This window comes from Rattus norvegicus, chromosome 5 (assembly GCF_036323735.1).
Source record: "Rattus norvegicus strain BN/NHsdMcwi chromosome 5, GRCr8, whole genome shotgun sequence".
Taxonomy (NCBI): Eukaryota; Metazoa; Chordata; class Mammalia; order Rodentia; family Muridae; genus Rattus; species Rattus norvegicus.
In genome coordinates, this window is record NC_086023.1 from 128,416,244 (window position 1) to 128,432,731 (window position 16,488).

A 16,488-nucleotide genomic window follows, 5' to 3' on the forward strand; every position below is an offset into this window, starting at 1 on the left:
CAAGTGAGGTGATAGCTGGTAAGTTCTGCAGAATCCAGCCAGAGTGGTGACTCATTCTCTCTGAAGAGGCAAAGGGAGGTTTCGGAGGCGTAGAGGCATTTGAGTATGTATTGACGCACTTTGAACAGTTTCGAAGAAGGGAAAAAAAAACCTAAAACACAAATGGGAGGGCTTATCGGGACAGGGAAGCACCCTGTCTGTTGCTCAGGCTTAGTAAGAGACAAAGACTAAAGTGTGTTGATAGAAGTCACATACTTTGGTGTGTGCTGCTAGTCACAAGTACCCAGGTGTTTGAAGTGGGTGTTTTGTTTGAACTCACAAGTTGAAGGCCGTCCTGGACGATGTAGGGATACAGCAAGATCCTGTAGATTACTGAAGGAAAATAAGAAAAAAAAACGTCAGCGTGCTTTTGAGTACCTCTTACATCCCGGGTCTTTCCTTCTTTCCTTCCTTTCTTTCTTCGACAGTTTTATTCTGTAGCCTTGACTAGCCTAGAATTCAACTATGTAGATTTGTAGACAGTGCTAGCCTCAAAGACGTCCTGTTGCCTCTGCCTCCTGAGTGCTAGGAGTAAAGGTTTGCACCTGTAACAGGTGCTTGTTATTCCTTTTAGTCTCTTCGTGTGACTCTGTATTAGTGTGTGCACAGGAGTATGAAGGCCAGAGGTTAACCTTGGGTGGCGTTCCTTAGGAGCTAGCCACCTTGTCTTTTTTGGTTGATCTGAAACTCGATGACTAGGTGAGGCTGGCTCGCCTGCAAACCTCAAGGATCTGCCTCTTTCAGTGTCCTCACCCTCACCAGTGCTTTCATTCAGTATCCATGCCTGGCTTTTTCAAATAGGTTGCGGTAATCAAATTTGATCCTCATGCTGTACAGTGAGCAGTTTACTGAGTCTCCTTAGCTCTATTTTTCCCCCACCCCACTTTGGTTTTCCAGGATAGGGTTTCACTGTATAACAGCTTTATAGATCAGGATGGCTTTGAACTCACTGCCTGCCTCTGCTTCAGAGTGCTGGGATTAAAGGTGTACACTACCATGTCTGGCTCCCTTTACTCTCTGTAAGTATTTGGGAGGTAGTTATCTATCTATCTATCTATCTATCTATCTATCTATCTATCTATCTATTTATTTATTTTATTTAATTTGTCCATTTGAGACAGGGTCTTTCTCTGTAGTCCTGGCTGTCTTGGATATGTAGATCAGGCTGTTCTGAAACTCACTGCCTGACTATGTCTTCCAAGTGTTGGGATTGAAGGCATGTGTCACTACACCCAGCTTCTGGATCTTTTTTTTTTTTTTTTAAATGTTGAACTGAGCACATTTTATAAGCTAGGCAAGAGCTCTACACCTTAACTTTTTGTCCTTGTTTTCTTCTTTGCTACATTTTGTCATTACAGTTACTCAATACACTCAATACACCATAGTACTTATAATTATGGGCACCTTATAGACATTAACCCATGTACTCCTTATGACGACTGTGTGAAATAGGTACTGTTCCTATGTCCATTTTACAGATATCTTGTTCAATGCTTTTCTAAAAATAATTATTAATTAATTATTTTATGTATATAAGTACACTGTAGCTGTCTTCAGACCAGAAGAGGGCATCAGATCCCTTTACAGATGGTTGTAAGCCACCATGTAGTTGCTGGGAATTGAACTCAGGACCTCTGGAAGAGCAGTCAGTGTCTTTTTTTTTTTTTTTTTTCCCTCGGAGCTGGGGACCGAACCCAGGGCTTTGCGGTTGCTAGGCAAGCGCTCTACCACTGAGCTAAATCCCCAACCCCAGTCAGTGTCTTAATAGCTAAGTCATCTCTCCAGTTCTGTTCAATGCTTTATGGCTGTGAAGAGACACCATGACCACAACAACTCTTATACAGGACAATATTTACCTGGGGCTGGCTTACAGTTTTGGAAGTTTAGCTCTTTTTTGACATGACAGGAAATGTAGCAGCACACAGACATATATGAGGCTGAAGAGGTAGCTGAGAGTTCTACAACTAGATCTGCAGGCAGCAGGAAGAAAGAGATGGGGAAGAAGGGGAGACGGGGAGAGGGGGAGAGGGGGAGAGGGGGAGAGGGGGAGAGGGAGAGGGAGAATGAGTGCCAGCACCACCAGGCCTGGCTTGGGTTTCTGAAACCCCAAAGCCCATCCCCAGTGATACACTTCCTCCAGCAAGGCCACAGCTCCTAATCCCTGTCAAGTACCACTACTTCTAATGACAAAGCATTCACGTATGGGGGCCAACGGGAGCTATTCCTAATGAACCACCACGGATGAAGAAATTGAAGTAAAAACAGTAAGAGGTTCATTCAAAGTCATACAGCTGGAAACAGCAGCAGCAGGCTTCAAGCCTACAGTTTACATTCCGGACTTGTGCTCTCCAGCACTGTGGTTTTTCTGTGCCTCCCACCTCACACTGCCACCTCTATTAGTTGTCATTAATGATCTGGAGTGGGCCTGGAAACTAGATATGCCAGCTTGGGTACAAAATCAGATGAAAGTCACTTCTAGGGGAAGAGTGCATGGATTCTACAACCTGTGCAGATTGCAGAAGACATTCTAACAAGTTACTTCTTCCTCTCTCTGACTCTGTCAGCTTCTCTGGTCATCAAGGGATTGGGGATAGCACCAACATTTGTTGTACTATACAAGATATCTCAGGATGTTTGTGTTAATGTGTGTGTGTGTGTGTTAATGTGTGTGTGTGTATGTGTGTGTGTGTGTGTGTGTGTGTGTGTGTGTGTCCATCTTTAAATTTGGATCCCCCAACCATTAGTTTGCTCTTTGGAAGCAAAAGTTTAAAATATGTCTTTCACTCTAGGAAAGGACAAATGTGGGCATAAATGTATGACAAAAAGAATAAGATTTATCTAGAGCTAGGCAGCACCACATTGATTCACAAAGAGAAATGTCATTTCAAGAGGCAATAAAGAATTAAAAAGGAAGCTGGGTGGTGGTGGCACACACGTCTTTAATCCCAGCACTCAGGAGGCAGAGGCAGGTGGATCTCTGAGTTGGAAGACAGCCTGGTCTACAGAGTGAGTTCCAGCACAGCCAGGGCTCACAGAAAAATCCTGTCTCAAAAAACCAAAAGAGAAAACAATAAGGAGGAGGAGGAGGAAGAGGAGGAGGGAGAAGAGGAGAAGGAGGAGGAAGAAGAGGAGGGAAGGGGGAATTTTGCAATTTTACCAGAGAAAGCATTCATATTAAGAGATCTGATTAAGATTACATGATATAAGTAAGCATTAAGTAAATATAACTTTAGATATGTGTGTATATACATATCTATCTGCCTACCTACCTATCTATAGCCCAGGGTCCACCCTGATACAAGGAGAATAACAGAAGTTGGGCAGCATAAGATGGGAAGTCTAGATAGACTGAAACATTCCCAGTGGTAAGAGCTTTCTCTAATTTCTTTATTTTAAAATTTTATTTATTTCTACTTTACATACATTGGTGTTTTGCTTGTTTGTATGTCTGTGCGATGGTGTCTGATCCCCAGGAAATAGAGTTGTAGACAGTTGTGAGCTGTCATGTAGGTGCGGGAATTGAACCTGGGTTTTTGGAAGAGCAGCCAGGGCTTTTAATCACCCAGCCATCTCTCCATTCCCTCTAATTTTTTTTAAAGTATGGGAAGTTTAATGCAAACCAAGCACATCACAATTGGAGATTGTTGCTCTGATTTATGGATTAATTAGTGAGTAGCATGCTAGGATCAATCTGGTTCAGTAAATTGTTTTTGTGAGTGTCACAAAGTCTCCAGTTAAGAATCTCTCTATGTTCTGCCTCTTATTGTTGGCTCTCTTCCTTTCCCTCCCTGCTTCTCCACATGGTTCAGGGTCATGACCACTCTGGACTCTCCCAGATGTGTCTGCCTCTGGCTATGCTCTCTCATGTATCTATAACCTTTCTCCTCTACCATAGAAACAAAGATTCACTCAGTGTATGTTTTTAATATATGTGCTGTTTAATATACATTGTTAGCATATATAGCAGTTGAAGCCAACACTGCATATGATTTTTAGACAGTGATTTGGATGTCAATATCCCAGACTTAGAGAGAATAAGATGGGGTATAACGGAGTAGGGGAGCCCTCTCTTTGGATTGAGAACAATATATAGAGCACAGACTTCCAAGCAACTCAGTGTTCAGGTTTCTTCCTGTAAATCTGCTTAGGAGTTGGATTCTGGATAGGTGGAATTTATAGCAACATTATGTCCTAGATTTTTGAGGACAGCCCCAGACTTCAAATATTTTATCCTGTTGTAACAACAGTAGGCTTAAAGTTGTGTTCTCTTGTCCTCTTCTTGGCATGTATGGTAATAAATACTCAGAGGATGCCTCAGATGAGTTTAGAGAGATAACAATACTCTACTGAGAGCATTCATTGCTGGCAGGATGCAAAATGGCTGTCTGAGGTGAGAGGCAGGCAAGGAGAACCCCCTGTAAAATTGTGGTTGGTGTGTGTGTCATTTGTTTACAACATCATTCTAATAAGAGCCAGAAGTTTAGGGATAAACAGGAGAAAGGATGAGCCTGAGGACAAGGAAAGGACTGAGTGAGGTAGGGCTGGAGGGTGAGGGTCAGGGAGGAAGGACAGAGAAGCCTGGAATGAAAAAAGGAGCCAAGATACACAACAGAGGCAGGCAGGCAGGCACACTCAGCGAGAGGAGAAGGGAGGAGGAAAAGAGGGCAGGGAGAATCAGAGCAGGAGAGAGTGAGGCAGTTAGGACAGACAAATAGGCAACCATGCATGGACGAGACACAGAAAGAAGCTCAAGGTTTAGCTGTGGGCATCTGGAGCACCCTGGGGGGCAGGGTGAAGACTGTGGGAAGGATTATGAAACCACTCCAACGAGAGCTGCAAGCCCCATCTACTATAACAGTCACCCCTTCAGAAACCCCCCAAGAGAGCTGCTTGTAGATCTGGCATGTGCTGAAGGGGAGAATCTCTGCTTCAAAGTACCTTTTGCTGAATCTTCCTATGAAGGAAGGGCCCGGAGAGTGTCCTTTAATTTCTCTTTATGAAGACAAAATTCCAGGCCAGGCAGTGGTGGCACACACCTATAATCTCAGCACTCTGGCAGCAGAGGCAGGTGGATCTCAGAGGTCAGTCTGATTTATAGAGAGAGTTCCAGGATAGCCAGGGTTACACAGAGAAAGCCTTTCTTGAAAACAAACAAACAACCCCCCCAAACTCCAAAAATCATAATTCATGATCCAATCATTTACCAAAAGGCCTTACCTGTAATACTATCTCGTTGTGTATTAAGTTCTAACATGGGAATTTTGCTGGGACACAAGCATTCCAGCGTGGCACATTTTAACACACCCCTCCTTTATTCTCTTGCTCTTTGCTTTCTTTACACATGTTTGGCTTGGTTTTAGTGAGACAAGGGTCTTGCTATGTAGTCCACGATGGTCTGGAACTCATGATTGAGCCCAGACTGGTCTGGAACTTGTGGTCATCTGCCCTCCACTTTCACTTGTTTTCTTGTTTTTGACACATTTGTGACTTGGCTTTTCGTGGATCCTGCCTTGTTTTTTGCCAAAACATACTTAGTGGTTCTGACTCTACAGCTCTGACTTAGCTCATGTTGCTCTCCTAACATCATAGTCTGCCTGCCTCAGCTTGAAGAAAATATAAAACTGACTCAAAATCAAACATACTAAAATAGTAATAGGACTGTGATTGGATCATTGTTACTTTAATGCCAATTTTTTTCAAAAGGTTAAAAAATATGATATGGTTATATTACACATATAAATAAAAACTATTTAAGTTTGACTTAAGATCACTCATCAAGTCTTTTCATAGGCAACAACTGAATTACCTTTCCCTTCATTATTTTCAAGAAAGGATATAAAGTTAGTATCCCTTTGGTTAAGCAGCTGCTGCTGAGATCCTATCTGGACCAGAGAAACCTATTCTCCATTTTCTCCCTCCAAGCTGACTTTGCAATGTCCTCTGGACTTTACTTTCCAAAGCAGAAATGTGAGCACGTACTTCTCCTACGTAAACTTTGAATGCGTCTTAACATTACCTGCAGGATGAAGTCCAGTCTTTCTTTTCTTCTTCTTCTTCTTCTTCTTCTTCTTCTTCTTCTTCTTCTTCTTCTTCTTCTTCTTCTTCTTCTTCTTCTTCTTCTTCTTCTTCTTCCTCCTCCTCCTCCTCCTCCTCCTCCTCCTCCTCCTCCTCCTCCTCCTCCTCCTCCTCCTCCTCCTCCTCCTCCTCCTCCTCCTCCTCCTCCTCCTCCTCCTCTTCTTCTTCTTCTTCTTCTTCTTCTTCTTCTTCTTCTTCTTCTTCTTCTTCTTCTTCTTCTTCTTCAATATATGTCTTTTATTGTCCCCAAAGAGCCCATGTTGTACTTGTAATCAGGATCTTGTTTCTGGAACTGGGTATCTTTGGTCTACCCATCAGCCTGCTGCACTGTTCCCTTCTTAGACACATGGATAACATCAAAAAACTTTCTGATATCCTTGTTTTTAACTGTTGTGGCTTGCTGAATCGGAGCCCTTGAGTTTGAAACAAGTTCAATATCATTTACTTCAAGGATTAATTCATCTCTCTGGCTTGAGAGACAGAACAAGCAACGCCTATTCTCACCTGACCCCTGCGGATGAAGTTTTCACTCAAGAAATTTTGGATTTCAACCAAAGACCCATTCTCCCAAATAATGATGTTGATGGGGGAAGGGAGCATTCACAGACCTCATCTTGTAACTGAAGCCCAGCGTAACTCCCTTGATCATGTTCTGAACATGACTGCAGATGATTCTGACAGTGGCCAGTTCCTTTCTGTCACCCCACCATTTGTCAACACGGAGCCTCTTTTTTTTCTTTCCAAGGAGACTCAGCTGTACACTGATGTGATTAAAGTCCCTTCTCGGAGTTTCCCTGGTGTCCTTCACAAGGACTGCGTGCCCCTTCTGAGTGATGTCGACATTTTCTGGAATGTCAACAGTCTGACTGCTGAGAATGGTCTTCATTCGCACAGTAGATGGGCAAAGAGCGAAGTCTAGTCTTTTTCATATGGCTCTTTGCAACTCTACCTTTCTAACTTCATTTAGCAATTTACTGTGTTAGCCACCATTTTCATTGCTGCGACAAAATACCTGACAAAAGTGACTTAAGATAGGATTTATCCCAGCTCACAGCTTGATATATTATATCTTATAGCAGGGGGGCATGCTGGTAGGAGTGTGTGGTGGTCAGTCAGGAAGCAGAAACACAGCAATGCTGGTGCTCATGTTTTCTCCTTTATATTCAGTCTGGACCTTAGACTCTACAGTCCTGCTGCCCCATAGCCAAGTGGGCCTTTCCACCTCCACTTCGTATCTTTGGAAAACCCTCAATATCATAGAAGTTCGTTCCCATAAGATTCTAAATCCCATCAAGTCAATGATCAAGATTTGATCATCACATCTGCTAACCTTTTCTTTCGTCTTTGCTCCATGTTAAGTCAGACTACTTGTCATTGTAGAATCACAGAATAAGGGTACAAGACTTAAGTGCACAGCTCAGTGAATGCTTGCATTTACATTTGTGTACAACCGTGGGACCACGACTAGTGGTCTTACTTTTTTTTTTTTTTCTTTTCTACTAGCCAGAACAATGAAATACTATCTCATTGTAGCTCTCTCTGGCATTTCTCTGACCATTTGCTTTTCAGTGTCTTTTCCTGTGCGTACAGGCATTTGGATCTTCTCTGGAGAAGCTGTTCCAATCCTGTGTGTGCTCTGAGTCAGGTTGCTTCCCGGCTCTTGAGTTTAGGAGCCTTCTGTATATTGCACTTATCAGTTCCTCTCCACATACGGAATTTGTAAATATTTTCTTTCTTTCCCAGTGTTATCTTTGTACCCCATCAAGAGTGTCTTTGCAAAAATAAGGTTTATAGGTCAGGGAGATGGCTCATCGTCTAAAGGTGCTTACTGCTAAGCCTGACAACCTGAGTTCCATCCGCAGAGTTCCTATGGAAGAAGCAGAGAAGGGCTCTCAAAAGTTGCCCTTTGACCCTGGGTTCGGTCCCCAGCTCCGAAAAAAAGAACCAGAAAAAAAAAAGTTGCCCTTTGACCTTCATTTGGGTACAGCAGCAGCCCATGCATGAGTGTGCAAACACACAGTTTTAAAAAACGTAAAAATAAATAAATAAATAGACTGATTAAGAAAAAAAATGAACACAAAGTACAATATATCTTAGTTGTTGCTCCCTGTCCCTTTGGTGTCTTAGAGCTCCTCCACTATGATTTTGTCTAAGTTTTAGGTCTACAGTTTTGCCAGTTAGGTCTAGGTTTTACAGTTTGACATCTAGGTCAGGGATCCATGTTGAGTTGGCTTTAGAATGTGGCCTAAGGTTGAGGTCTAACTTCACTCTCTGCATGTTGGGGATCCGGTTTCTCAAGCACTATTTTCTGGAGGAAAAATAAAACACAAGTGATTCCTGATGCATGGTTCAGCAACCTTGTTGAAATCATCTGACCATATATGTAAGGGTTTATTTATGGATAGAGGGCATGGCATGTTATAGGACACAAAGATGAGTCAGAGTACAGATTGTCCTAACACATTAGAGTTGGTTGCAGAGAGACTGGTAGAATGCAATTGGATCTCATTTTTGTTTTAAAGGACAAAGAAGAATAAAATTGGTTTAGAGGAAAGTAAAACAGCTCCCTTAAAGGAGAGTTCATATCAGAATTTTACTATTTTGGAGTCTCTTCCTGCCTTAGTTTATCTAATTCATCCTCATTTTTACACATGAAAAAAAAGAAGAGTGAGGCTATTCTTGAAGCCAGAATTACCAGCAGATGAGCTGAAAGGAAGATGTCTGGGTTGGAGAAGGAGCTCAGAGTTTGCCAGTGTACATGAAGCCCTAAGTCTGATTTCCCCAGTCCTGAACGAAACGGGAGGTAACTACAGATTTCTGGAAGTTGAGGCAGGAGAATTAGAAATTCTCCTAGTAAGTGGGAGATCAGCTAGTAAGTGCTAGTAAGTGTGTAGCTTGGGCTTCACAATTCTCAGTCTCATTGGAAGAAGGAAGGAAGAGTGGAAGGAAGGAAGGAAGGAAAGAAGGAAGGAAGGAAAGAGAGAAAAGACCTCAATAGAGTGTAAGAAGAGCTTCTGTCTTTGAGAACTGGTAGATGTAGGAAGGAATGTATCCTCTATTAAATGTACAGATATTCAAATAGAAGTGTAACAATCACCTGTAAGTTGTTATCACATTGTTTTGTTTTTGAGACAGGGTTTCACTATGTATCCTTGGCTGGCCTGGACTCTCTATGTAGATCTGGTTGATATCAAATCCATAGACATCCATCTGCCTCTGCATGCTGAGTGCTGGGATTAAAGACCTACACTTTGACTCCCAGGCACCTGTATGTTTTGTTGCACAAAAATTAGATTTGAATATCTCTCAGGTTTATAGATTGTTCCAAAACTGACCTGTAATTTTAGGATAAAGAAAGGCTCTTAAATCAATCAATCTTTCTTTTTTTCCTTCTTTCTTTTCTTTTTTCTTTCTTCCTTCCTTCCTTTCTTTCTTTTTTTAAAATTGTATTGAGACAGGGTCTCTCCATGTAGCCCTGGCTAACCTGGAATTCACGCTGTAGACCAAGCTGCCTTCAAACTCAGAGATTCACCTGCCTCCCTAGTCCTGGGATTAAAGGCATGTATCACCATCACCCAGGTAAATTTTCTAAGTTATTTTTAATTCTGTATATGTTTGTGTGTAGAGTGCCAATATGCACACAGAAATGCAAGTGCTTGTGGAGTTCAATTCCCTGCAGCTGCAGTTATAGGTAATTGTAAATCTCCCTATGTGGGTGTTGGAAACTGAACTCAGAACTTTTCAAAAGCAGTATGCATGCTCTCTTAACTACTGGGCCATCTTCTCAGTTCCTAAAAACTCTTTTAAAAGGAAAATTATGCTTTCTAGGCTGTGTGCAGTGGTGTACAACTTTAATCCCAGGGGGATGGATCTCTGTGGGTTTGAGGCCAGTCTGGTCTATGGAGTGAGTTCCAGAATAGCCAGAGCTTAATGAGCTCCTGTCTTAAAAAGCCAAAAATAAAAACAAAACATATTTTAAAAAGATTTATTTGTTTTATTTTCTCAATGAGTGTTTTGCCTGCATGTATTTATGTTCAGTGCATATGTGTTTGGTGCCCCAAGACATCAGGAGAGGATGTTGGATCTCTTGGAACTGGAGTTACACATGATTTTGCATCACCATATGAGTGCTGGGAATCAAACTCAGGTCCTTTCGGAGAACAACACATGCTCTTAACTGTTGAGTCGTCTCTCAAGCCCCCTAAAGAAAATGATTTTTATTTTAGCCCTTATGGTGTGGTTCTAGATTAGGTCCATAGAACCATAATACTAATGTCTTTTTAAGATCATCTTTTTTTCCTTATGAGAGAGAGACTGTGTGTGTGTGTGTGTGTGTGTGTGTGTGTGTGTGTGCTGCATGCATACACGCACACGCACACACAGCATGGAGTGAGGATGCCACAGTGAGCGTAGAGGTCAAAGAGTAACTTGTAGAAGTCTGTTCTCTCCTTCTATTGTGTGTTCAGGAATCAAACCCAGGTAGTCAGATGAGGCAGCAGGCACCTGTACTGGATCAGCCATCTAGAAGGCCACTTAATTGTTTTTGAGGAAAAAAAAAGCCATTTTGGAAAAAAAAAGACTTTCAATACTTTAAATAAGTGAAAGAGTGTATTATTGTTTTTGTGTTTTTTTTTGGTTTTTTTTTGGTTCTTTTTTTCGGAGCTGGGGACCGAACCCAGGGCCTTGCACTTCCTAGGTAAGCGCTCTACCACTGAGCTAAATCCCCAGCCCCTGTTTTTGTTTTTAAGTTCCAAACATAGAGTCCTCTGGACAAACTAAGATGAATCAATGGGTAGTAAGGGTATCCATGTGCTAATGGGAGTCTAAGGGCACAAGAAATCCAAACAGAGACAGGCAATACTCTCAAGTTTGAGAAGAGGATTAAGAAAAAAGTTTAGAATGAAACATTTGTTTTATATACTTTATCTTGTTTAATTTTAGGAATGCAAAGAGCCAAAGACAAATAGTCCTTTCCACCGTAGTGTAGGTGAGCAGACATACTTCAGGAACATCCCTCTGGTCCCCATTGATAATGAAGCTCTAACCCAGGGCCTTGTGCATGGTAGGCAAAGTCATCTATCACAGTTATGCACACACACCCCTGCTCTGAGCTTTGGTTTCATTATGGTCTTAGTATAATTAAACACATTTTATTTTAAACTTTGAAGATATTTTCTTGATTATAGATAACTTACAGGTCAACAAGTTCTGGGAACTTCTTACATTTCGGGACTGTGTGCTGGGATTATAAAACAGAAGACATGGTTTAGGACCACCGTATTGGTGTGATGTATTTTTTTTTCTTTTTTTTGGAGCTGGGGACCGAACCCGGGGCCTTGCGCTTGCTAGGCAAGTGCTCTACCGCTGAGCTAAATCCCCAACCCCGGTGTGATGTATTCTTAAAAGATTTTTTTAACACCTGCATGCATGTGTGTGCTCGTGTGTGTGTTGTGTGTGTGAGAGACATGACTGTCACAGTGAGTGTGTGAGGGTCAGAGGGTCTCTCTCCTCTCACTGCATACATGGGTCTTTATGATCAACCAGGAGATCTTTATTTGGACAGACTTATCTTTAGGTTTATCTTTCTTGCTTTGATTTCACTTTCTCACCAAACTATGTTCACTATTTGGGTTTATTTTATTTTAATATGTTTTTGCTCTGGGTAGGATTTGGTTGTCCTTCAGTGGTTCACAAATTTAGAAACTTTGCTCCTGGTTAGGCCATATAATAGCAGATGTAACCATTGCGGAGGAGAGAGTAGGTTCAGCAGGTCAGAGTGCTTCCTGTGAAAGCCAGGGGAATGAGTTCAAATTTCCAAGAGCCATCTGCAAGGCAGGCAAGGCCTCAAAGTGACTCTAGCATTAAGGAGTAGAGAGATAGAGCCTGGGAGCTCACTGGCCAGCCAGGTTCAGTGAGAGACCCTTTCTCGAAAAAATAGAATAGAGAGATTGAGGGAGACTTTCAGTGTCCTTCTCTGGCCTCTGAACGTAAGCATACACACGGGCAGACTGAGCTTTGTCCCCCAAGACATTTATTTGAAAAAAAGGTTGGGCCTAGTGAAAGATTAGTAGCACTGAAGGTAGGGTTTTCCTGCTAGGGCTGTTACGAATGCCTGAGCCTAGCCCCAGTCCTGGGTGGAGCTAGGAAAGCCTGCTCTCTTATATAATTTCCTGCCACGATGTGGCACCATGTCCCACTCTCATCAGAGGCCTAAACCATCATCAGATCTTGAACTTTGAACCTGAAAACTGTGAGCCAAGTAACCCCCTCCCCCAGAGATAGAGAGTAAACACCGGGACTTTGAGCATACTAGGCAAGCAGTCTGATATTGAACTCCACTCCAAACCCTAAACCTCTTTCTTACAGAAGTGAGCTACTTCTGGTATGTCATTTTATTAACAAGAGCTGAATAATATAGTTCTATTAGCTAAAAAGATAACAGAAGTATTGGTGCATTAGGTAATTGCATTTCTCATTTTGCAGGATGGAATCAAACTTTAGCTGCAAGAAATTTTCACCTTTTAGGGTGAAGTAGAGTTCCTGGAATATCTAGTAGTAGGGAAGTTTACATTTAAAACCGTAACTACAGCCACGGGGCTGTTTCTGAAAGTATTACAGAGAGGTTCTCTCAATATTTTCACAGAGCAGTCAGATATTTGTAATTTTTTTCAGTAATCTGTAGTTCAAAGCAAAGAACATAGGACTGGCATTCTGGCCCTGTCTGTGATATATTTATGAATGTTGGCAGTAGTTAAACCCTGTATTTCCTCATTCTTCCTGTCAGAATACCAGAACTATTTAGCTGTAATGATAAATAGGAGTATGGTGACCCAAACATTCAACTCAACAAATATGTAGGTTCTGCAATATAAATAAAAGTCTTTGTGTTTAAGATTATAATCTATTGGTGTCAGACAGGTAAGATAATTGGGATTCAGAGATTGGAGAGTGTGGAATGTTTGTGTGACCAGATTTAGTAAGGGACACAAGAACAAAGGGGTATGGGAGTACATGCTTGTGATCCCAAGATTTGTGAGTTCAAGGTCATCCTCAGCTACATGGCTATCTGGAGGCTACAAGAAATTCTGTCTTAAGCAATAACAACAACTAAGTAAGAGTTGGGTCTTGAGAAATAGGAAAAGGGAGTTATCTGGAGACACAGGACTTTCTCATCTGTCTGAAGCTTTCTCGTAGACTCAATATTTTCATACTCTAGACTAAATGCTGTCTTCTGAATCGTAAACATGTGTTTGGCACAAAACAGGTAATCCTTGAAGGTCTAGGGCCTATCTCTTCCATGTGGAACTTATCAAATTCTCTCCTGTGTTTGCCTAACTCTTTGTTCATATGATCTATTGACTACAGGTTAACAAAACTACCTTCCTTGCTCAACAGTGAGCTTTCTGAACAGCAGCCTGTGTAGTTTGTCTAGGCACTGAACTATGTTTTGCTTATACTAAGTAATCAGGAGTTCAGTTGAATTTGGTCCAAGGACATTGATATTAGTGAGGAGTGTGTTGGTAATCCTTTTTTTTTTTTTTTTTTTTTTTGGTTCTTTTTTTTCCGGAGCTGGGGACCGAACCCAGGGCCTTGCGCTTCCTAGGTAAGCGCTCTACCACTGAGCTAAATCCCCAGCCCCGTTGGTAATCCTTTTAAATGTGTCTATCAGCTTTAAGTTTTCATTATTCTTTTTCCAGCACTGAGGACCCAACTCAGATCCCTTTGCATGTTAGGCAAGCACTGTTACACTGAACTGCTGTATGCTCAAGCCCTTGTTTTTGAGACAAGGTCTTACTTGGCAGCCCTGGCTGCCCTGGAACTCCCTATCATATTGGCTCGAAACTCAAAAGATCCACCTACCCCTGCCTTCCTAGCCCCTGCTGGGACTAATGGTTTGCTCTACCACACAAGTCATTTATTTCTATTTATTTAAGCTTTTTATTGATTCTTTGTGAACTTCACATCATACACCTCAATACTCCTCCTCTCCTCATCCCTTCATATCTGCCCTCTGCCTTTGCGCTCTTCCCAACCCCGCAAAGAAGAAAGAGTCAAAACAAACAAAAAACCATGTCCTTGTGGAAACGATAAGGTCTTTTTAAATTTTTTTTTTTATTTTTAAAGAGATCTTGTTATGCTGGCTTTGAGCTGGTGATCTTCCTGCCCCAGCTTCCAGAATGCAGATGTAATCCACCACACCTCACACTAGGTTTTCACTTTCGTTTCCTCTTCTGTTCCTTGCCTTATCTCTCTGAAGTACGGACACATTTAAAAATGTTTCAGATGAGAAAACTCTGGATTTCTAATAGTTTGAAGTCACCCAGGTGATAACTGCTCAAAGCTGGAAGGGTTGATTCTCAACCCTCTACCCACAGCTCCTAGATCTGTTGGAGTCAGAGAGAGGGGGAAGTGCATTTTCAGATCTTATTTTCTCCTCTGCAAATGGAAACTAAAGTATCTATTGTCACAAGATCATTATGAAGATTAGGCTTTTAAGTGTATGAAGTCTTAGCTCAATGCCTAGTAGTTAAGTTGGCAGTGCTCGGTCCCTTCTCAGGAAGCTTAATAGCTTTTGGGATTTAGATGGACGAATCATGTAAGAGGTGTTCAGTTCTGGGATGTAGCGGGAAGTCAATGAACTATGCAGAGACAATTGCCTCTCTGTAGCCTCTTAGCAGCTCTGGTCTCTGAGTCATGAGAAAATTTGTCATTATCTTGTAAATATTTAAGATTCGGCTGCTTCCCTTTATAAACCCCCCACGTTTAGAGTGTCACACACTTTTTCTGCCTAGTAAGTATCAAAGACTCAACGACTGCAGTTCTGTGATTTTTCCAGGTCTGAGTGAAATAGGAGACTGGCCAAATAATAATCTCGAGGCTTGGAGTTATTAAAATAAACTAATAAAGCCTTCAAGTCTTGTATGAGTGTAAATGTAAATGAGAGGAACCTAACACATTAAAAAAAAAGGGAGGAAGGAGGGAAACCACTCGTGGTAGTTGTTTCTATGCCCACCTGAAACTAAAGAAATGGTTTTTGAAATGTTTCTCAAGATTTCTCTGCTTTGTTATTCCTGAAGTGATGCAAAGCTGGACTGGTTGCAAGGGTGAAGGGGTAGGGGGCTCTTTCCTGCTAGCAGCTTGACAGTGCTCCAAAGCCAGGGATGGTTGGAGGGGGTTCAAAAAAAGCGTGGGCAATCGGACAGTGACAAGCCAGAGCCTGCACCTCTGCGACCTCCCCCTGGGGAACAGCTAGGCAAACTGCCCCCTTTCCCGCCCGGGGGCCTCAGTAGAGCCGCCCGCAGCCGGGGAGCCTGACGTGAGAGGCGCGACAGCGCACGCGACCCTAAGCTTGCTGGCGTCCTCGCGCCGCTCCCTGGCGTCGGCGTGCTGGACCGCAAGACCCTCTCCTTGCAGGCTCGCTACAGCCAGCAAGTCGCGGGTAGCTCCGACCCTTTCCCTCCTCGGGGGCCCGCCCCCAGCTCGGGCGCAGACGAGAGCCCGCGCGCGCTCGCTCGCTCTCCTCAGCGCGGGTGTGTGCGAGCCGTCCTCCCACCGCGATCCCCTCCCCATTGTTTCCGGGCGACCGCCACGAGCCCCGGAGCGAAGCCCCTCCCCCACGGGTCTACCCCTCCTCCGCCGAGGTTTGACGGGTGTTTGGGGGATCCCCAGAATTAAAGGAGAGGGAGCCCCCGAACCCAGCCCTGGGAGGCTCTGCTCCGGGCCTCCGAGCTATCTCCTCCCATCCCCGCCGGGATCCCTGTCAGGGGAGCGTCGCTGACTCCCCTCCCCCTCTTCCCGGCGCCACTCTCCCTCAGCCCCCTCCCCTCAGCGGGTCCTCCTCTTTCTCTCGCTCCCTCCTCCTCCCCCTCCCCGTCCCTTCCCCCCCCCACAATGCAGTTCGCGGCGCGGCGGACATGGCGGTGGAGTCCTGAGCTCGTCGTGTCCTGGCCTCCATCGGCGGCGGCGACGACGGCGGCGGCGGCGACGGGGGCGGCAGCGGCAGCGGGAGGCGGAGGGGGAGCCGGAGCCTCTGAGATGAGGAGGCGTCGCGCGCGCCTGTAGCTCGCGGGCTTCTCAGGTACGGAGCTTCGGGCCGCCGCGCTGCGCGGGCTGCCGAGGGGGTGTGCTCGACCGTGCCCGGAGGCCCCCGCTTGTCCCTTCAGGTGCGGCGCCTCGCAGGTGGCGGGGCCGCTGGGGCGCGTCTCCGCCGCCCCCTTGGGGCCTGGCACTTCCTCCTTTGCTGGAACAGGCTTCTAGGGTCCCAGGGGAAAGCCAAGGGAAGGAGGGAAGTAGAGAGGGCGGCCTGGGCGGCCTGAGGAGGGCTTTGGGGGGCCGACCTCCTTAGAGAAAGCTGGGGCACCCGTCCGACCACCG

The 16,488-nt window shown here is 44.0% G+C and overlaps 1 protein-coding gene and 1 pseudogene across 13 annotated transcripts in view; one reads left to right on the plus strand and one right to left on the minus strand.

The window, feature by feature from the left end:
• The window catches only part of Tut4 (terminal uridylyl transferase 4), a 180,314-nt gene that overhangs the window by 61,269 nt on the left and 102,557 nt on the right, over positions 1-16,488 (plus strand). For 11 of the 13 annotated variants that reach the window (XM_063287722.1, XM_039109973.2, XM_039109972.2 and 8 more), the window contains exon 1: positions 14,213-16,192. The exons of 1 other annotated variant lie outside the window; for it this stretch is intronic. The gene's annotated coding sequence lies outside the window, so the exon portion shown is untranslated. Of the gene's footprint in view, positions 1-14,212; positions 16,193-16,488 lie in introns of those variants that run through there. One more of the 13 variants, NM_001107953.1, reaches the window with a different exon arrangement.
• On the minus strand, positions 6,334-7,629 carry Rpl9-ps7 (ribosomal protein L9, pseudogene 7; annotated as a pseudogene).